The sequence below is a fragment of the Dendrobium catenatum genome, unplaced genomic scaffold (genome assembly GCF_001605985.2).
Source record: "Dendrobium catenatum unplaced genomic scaffold, ASM160598v2 fragScaff_scaffold_542, whole genome shotgun sequence".
In the NCBI taxonomy this organism is placed as follows: Eukaryota; Viridiplantae; Streptophyta; class Magnoliopsida; order Asparagales; family Orchidaceae; genus Dendrobium; species Dendrobium catenatum.
Genome location: NW_021319004.1, coordinates 4,984,929 through 4,991,810, shown reverse-complemented (window position 1 = coordinate 4,991,810; position 6,882 = coordinate 4,984,929). Strand labels below are relative to the sequence as shown.

Here is a 6,882-nt window from a genome sequence, read left to right as displayed (position 1 = left end):
TAATTGAGTTTTTAGGACTCATTATATAAAATACACATAAACAATCATCCATAAATTGAAATTTCAAAATGAAAATGAGTCAGATTGTACAGTATAATCATGGATCATCAGTAAAAATAGTTCAAGAATCATGAGTCAATTTTGTACGAACACTATTTTGTACACTGTTAGTCATCTGTATGATTTACAAATCATTCGTACAAATAGTTAAATTTTGTCTGGATGATCTGATACGAAGCTTATTTCATACTCTGTTAGTTATTTGTATGATATGTAGATTATTTATATGAACAATTAAAATTCATCTGGATGATCTGGTACAAAGCTTATTTTGTACACTATTAGTTGTTTGTATGATATGTAGATCATCTGTACGAACAATTAAAATTTATATGCATGATCTTGTACGAAGCTTATTTCATACACTATCAGTCGTATGTATGAACTAACATCATACAGTACGAACAGGGTAAAAAAAAATTCAATTTCAATTTTACTCTCCATCTGTGTGTGCATAGTTACACAATTACAATTATACTCTCTCAGACTAAAGAAAATAAAAATTAATGACTACATTACATGAAATCCTATTCTACTGTCTTGAAGTCTTCAGTAGTTTGGAGTATGATTTCCCTGAAGTGTTAGTACACACCATACAAATAAAAATATATCTAATATATGTTAGGAGAAAATAGTAATCATAACAATAATATTTTGTTATCATCAAAAAATCACATTACATAAAAATCAATCTTGAATTCTAAGTTGCAATAATTTTCTTTAAGAGACAAGATAAAAATGCAGCTAAATTCTAAACCCTTGGCTCTATTACCACATGGAATGAGTTGGCCCTCGATTTCTAGGAAAGTATTACCCACCTTTTAAGGCTACAAAACTTAGAAATGATATTACTTATTTTACTCAATTAGAAAGATAACCTACTTATGTTAGTTGGGAGAGATTAAAAGAGATGCTTAGAAAGTGCCCTCACCATACCTTACCTATTTGTTTGATAATTCAAACTTTTTTATAATGGATTGGAAGGATCCCTTAGAGCCATAATTGATGTTACAGCTAGAGGTTCTTTTATGTCAATGCTTTTTTAGGATGTTTATGAATTAATTGAGGAAATGGTAATAAATAATATCTAGAGGCCTGCTGATAGGGTGAGTTTTAAGAGAGTAGTAGGAGTCTATTAAAATGATTATTTATCCATTTTGGTTGTACTAGTTGCAACAATATCAAAGAAGTTGAGTACTTCAAGCTTAAATTAAGATTCATCTTTACATTCATAATACATATACTTGTATATTTTTGTTGGATTTTATTAATTTTGTTTCAAATAAAATCTAAGCAAATTTTAAACTTAGCAAGTCACACTCTAGCTCACCGTAAGCCCCCATCGTTGACTAAGGAATTATGGCACCAATGAAAATAATGGATGGTGAGCTCCTTAAAGTTCTCAAAGTTTGGCAGGCTATTTTCGTAGAGGTGACAGATAAAATGTTTCTTGGATGAAATAGGATTGTAGTGGCCTTTAATAACTAAATGATCAATAATACATGTAAAAAATCCATTATCATGGTAGAAGAGAGCTACGAATAAAGACATTCATTCCTTAATTCATTTGAAGAATAAAAATAAAGTTTGATTTTTTCCATTACCAATAAAAACAAAAAAGGGAATATCCATAATACAAATTCGTTGCACAAAGTCGCTGGGGATCTTTATCAATGAATCTTGAAAACAAAGCATACCTATTAACATTGTTTAGAATCTTATACTAATAAATTTCAGAACAAAAATATATAGTACACTTAAGGAAATGAAAATTCATAATTATTTATTAAGCTTTAGTAGAAGTATTGATAATTCTTTTATTATACATGAAGGTACTAGTTTAACTAGATTTATAATCAAAAGAAGAACTTGCATGTGCCTATTAGCTAAGAGCTTGGTCATTACTTAATATAAAACATTACATTGAGAACTTTATCTAAAATGTGCTATGAATTAGTATTTAAGTGTTTATAAATGAGATTATAGTATATATTTTGATTTTGTTTTTGTATACTTGCGTATACCTTCATAGGTACTCAATAGGTCATTGATGAATTACAATGAAAGAAGTCCCACCTAATGGAGTCCATAAGAGAACTTGACAAAAGTTTAAAGCCTTGAACACACAAGAATTTTCCCAAATGATTAATAGGAACTAATTGTCTAGGCCTATCGAGGGAGCTCATCCCTTATAGGGGACAGTTCAAGTCTCTTACCAAGAAATCACCTCGACACCTATCGCATGAGAAAATAGCCTCCATGATCACTCACTATCTTCTAGAGAAAGTAGCCATACTTATACAAATCCAAATAAACTATAAGAATGTGCCTACTCAAGGGATCTTTAGTTTATCTTTCCATGCCCATTTAAATTATATCTCTCTTTTTTTTTTCTTTTTTTTTAACCACTTACCAACCTGTAGAGTTGATCTTCCCCTGAGTTCCCTTCAGCCATACGATCCCCATAATGATCGGCCCCAAGCCACTTGTATTTTCCCCAAACGATGTAACTATTTTCTCAATTAACACAAGTACTCACTCATTTACTTAAAATTAAATGCACAATAGGTTAAGAGGATTCATTCGATTTATTTTAACATAGAGATGCCCAATCCCTCTCTCATTCACTCATGGATGTACATAGAAGCCTCAACCTTTGGCCCTCACTTACACACACACACACACACATACTCTCTCTCTCTCTCTCTCTCTCTCTCTCTCTCTCTCTCGTATGCTCCCTTTTATTCGCTTGACTCTTCATATAGAACTCAATTGCAACCCACTCATTCTCCAAACTCCATCCTATATAAGCCTCAATCCCACACATAAGACCCCAACTCCCTCCCTCATTCACTCATCTGGCTGCGTAAAAGAGCCCAAATAAAGGATTTCTCACTTGATCTCTATTTGATTGCAAGCAAGACTCACGTCCAAGTCAACCTGTTAACCCACTCTCATCATCTTTCTATGAATGAACTTGAACTGAGTGACCTTTTTATAGCTTCATGCTCTTATACGTGATCCCCTAAGCTAGCCTGATCTCTTGTATCTGCCCCATCCAATCAATCCAACTAGCCCGACCACCTAGTTTCCTACTCCTATGACCAGATCGACCTGGTGTTGTGTTATGAGTATATGAATTTGCAATGGTGCTTATTAAAAAAGAAAAAGGATAAAAAATAATAATAATAAACAAGTATATCTAATAAAATCACTAAAGACCTATGCCAGGACCAATAATTATCCCTAAGCCTTGGCCATTGAATCTTTGATCTATTTAGGCAAATTTGAAAGGAAAGTGCCCCCTAACCTTCCTTCACAAGAAGGGGACATAGGGAGGCTGCGTAATTTTTAAGAAAAATAAAAAGAAAGTGACACCGGGGTGTCTTTTGATTAATTATCTGTATGTTCCTTTGTTATGATAGTTTTTGTGTATCCTTTTATGTGGCTTTTTCTTTTGTCTTTCTTTGTTTTGTTCCCAGTTGTAACTATAAAGGTATGATGGAATAAAGGCTGCCACATATGATTTGGGATTTGAAATTCACTTACTCTTTTCCTAGAGTTGTTCTATATCCTATTTTGTTATAGGTGGTGATAGTAACCCCGGCGTGGAAGAAGTGATCTTCGGCCAGGGGTTCAATCCGAGCGATAAATTTGTTTCTTTCTTCGGGTGGTTACAAGTTCGATGTTCCAGTCATTGGGATGGCATCATTTTGGTATCAGAACTAGCGAAGATGTTGCCTCATAGAAATCTATAATGGTCGATGAGAGATGTAATCATTGAAGACTTACAAAGAGAAATCCAGCATCTTCAACAATGATTAGAAAGATTTGAACAACGAGAATTGGAAGACATACAAGAAGACGAAGAAGAGGTCAATCCATTTCATCAAGATCTTCATAGCAAAGATGATGAAAGATGGATCATGCCTGATCGCGCAAGACACCTGCGGGATGATGGAGGAGTAAAGATAGACTTGTCAGAGTTTGATGGTAGGTTGGACCCGGACGAGTTTGTGAAGTAAATATACACCGTAAAAAGAGTAATTGGTTTTAAAGAAATTTCACAAAATTGAGTTCTCAAGCTCGTCGCCATTAAATTGAAGAAAAGAGCCTCCTATGGTGGGAAAATTTAAAATAAAATAGAAACCGAGAAGGGCGAAGTAAGATTATGACATGGGCCAAAATGAAGAATGAACTTCAGCATAAGTATCTACCAGAAAAATATTGTCAATATTTGTTCTTAAAGCTCCATCATCTACAACAAAATCAACTCACAGTTGAAGATTACATTGATGAATTCAAACAATTACTCTCCAGTGCAATTTGTCTGGGCCCGAGGAGAATACCATTGCCAGGTTCTTGGAGGGACTGCATACGTAGATCACCAACATTGACCAATTGAAATTGTATTTGACACTATAGGATGTCTTCAATCTAGCCCTTAAAGTGGAAAAGCAACAAAGCACAAATAAGTGGGCTCGGGGTAAGGAATCCGTCCAAGAAGATGAGGTGGATTGGAACCACTTCAAGAAACTTGACGGGAAAGCTATAGGAGTGATGCCTTGGAACAAGGAAGCCAATCAGTCTTTCAATGGGGGTGCAGAAAACACCTAATCATTCAAATATTAAAACAAGCAGATCGTATTGGTCCCCCTTCAAGGGCCTCCATCAACCAAATAGAACCCACAATTATTAATGCAATCCCTATTTTTGGAGGCTCTCAGGGAAGCTAAAACTTTGCTTTTGCTAGTGATAATGCTTGCCAATGAAACTAATTGCAGTTTTCCAGCTATTGTACAAGATATCTTGGATAAATACCAAGACATACTCACTAACATTCTTCCTTCTAGACTACCATATGAATGGTAAATTCAGTATGCCATTGAGTTTGTGCACAGATCTATTATTCCTAATCGCCCCGCTTATAGACTTCGGCCTGATGAGCAAGCAAAACTCAAACGTCAAGTTGAGGAACATCTAGACAAGGGTTTTATGCAGCATAGTGCCAGCCCCTGTACCATTCCCGCCTTGTTGGTTTCAAACAGGGATGGGACTTATAGAATGTGCATTGACAGCAAGGCTGTCAATAAAATTACAGTAAAGTATAGATTTCCTATCTCTTGCATTGATGATATCTTCGACCAGTTGTAGGGCACGACCATCTTCTCCAAGCTAGACTTGCATAGTGGATGCCAGACAACAAGCTTTCAGCTGAACGTTTAAATGTGGATATAACCAAAATTGATGTAGTTCGTAGCTAGCCAGTCCTACAATCCTTTATAGATTTTCAAAAGTTCCATGGGATAGCATCATTCTATAGGAGATTTATTAAAATAATTAGCTCAATTGTTGCCTCGATGATAGAAATTCTAAGGGTTGATCAGTTTGAATGGAACAAAGAAGAATAATAAAGTTCTGACTCTCTAAAAATGCAATTATCTTTGACTCTCACCTTGGTATTGCCTGATTTCAATCAAGCTTTTGAGGGAAAGTGTGATGCATCGAATGTGGGCATTGGGGCGGTGCTTACACAAGGTGGATATCCGATTTCCTTCTTTAATGAAAAGATGAGTGATGCAGGACGAAAATACTCAACCTATGACAAAGAATTCTACGCTATAGTGCGGGCTTTACAACATTGGAATCACTACTTGTTGGCCAATGAATTTGTGCTTTTTTCTGATCATGAAGCTCTTCACTTCCTCAGTCATCAAAAGAAACTAAAGGCATGACACGCAAAGTGATCTGAATTTTTATCCGCATTCCATTATGTCCTAAAACACAAATCCAAACATAGCAATTAGGTTGCCGATGCACTTAGCCGACGATACCTTCTTCTGCAGACTGTTGCGGATCTATGTTTTATAATTTTGATGATAGCAAACATTCTTATTTCTCTATGACTGCCTTATTTACTAACATTTTAGGTCCACACGATCATACTGCAATTTGGAACGAACTCAAGATTGGGTAGACTAGGTCTAAGTCAGTTTAAACACTTTTTTCTTTCTTGAGTCTATTGTATTTGGTGTGGCTCCTGATACTTTGTAACTTGGAAGATTTTCTGACTGTTCCCTAGAGTTTACTATTTTTTGGTAACATCGTTCGGGATGATATTTATATCGGCCTGGACGATCGGTTCAAAAGCAGAAACCATGATTAGAACATCATCATTAAAGCAATCGCCATTATGCAAAACACATCGTCCTGGACAATTTTGTATCGGCCAGGACGATAGGCACAATTCAGAAAGAATCTGCCGTCAGATCTACTTAGGAAATACTTATTTTTTGACATCATCTCGGTGGATCGGCCTGGCCGATCCAGAGCAATTTTTCTTAAATAAATCTGGTAATTAAGGAAAGCAATTAATGGTGATTTGCATGATCGCATTGGCCGGGCCGATTGGACATCATCCAGCTTCATTTCAGGGCGATGTTCAAGACGATTTTTCTTATATTTGAACTAATCGGCCAGGATGATATGCCTATCGGCCTGGATGATAAAGTCATCAACTTGCAATAATGAGCTCATTTTTAGCTCTTCTATTAAGAGATGTCAAGGCACTTTGTAAAGTGTCTTTGGCAGCCATTATAGCTTCATTCTTTTGGGGAAAACTTGAAGAGAGAGCTTGAAAGGGAGTGAGGAAAGGGTGGAGTTTGAGAGAGGGAGAAGATCCTGTGAGGGGGGACTCAAGGGAGTGTGGAGGGGGTTCCACACGGTTGCTCCGGCAAGCTCGCACCTGAATACCGTCGGATTCAAGGCTTGTCTCGAGGGAAGTTCATCAAAGAAGAAGATCTCTTTGGTGTCAAAGGACCC

At 36.1% G+C, this 6,882-nt stretch overlaps 1 non-coding gene across 1 annotated transcript; it reads right to left on the bottom strand.

The window, feature by feature from the left end:
• Positions 1–892: 892 nt before the first annotated feature.
• On the bottom strand, positions 893–999 carry LOC114579605. The gene has a single exon (XR_003700674.1). It is a non-coding gene; the product is annotated as a small nucleolar RNA R71 (small nucleolar RNA).
• Between the last annotated feature and the right edge of the window lie 5,883 nt (positions 1,000–6,882).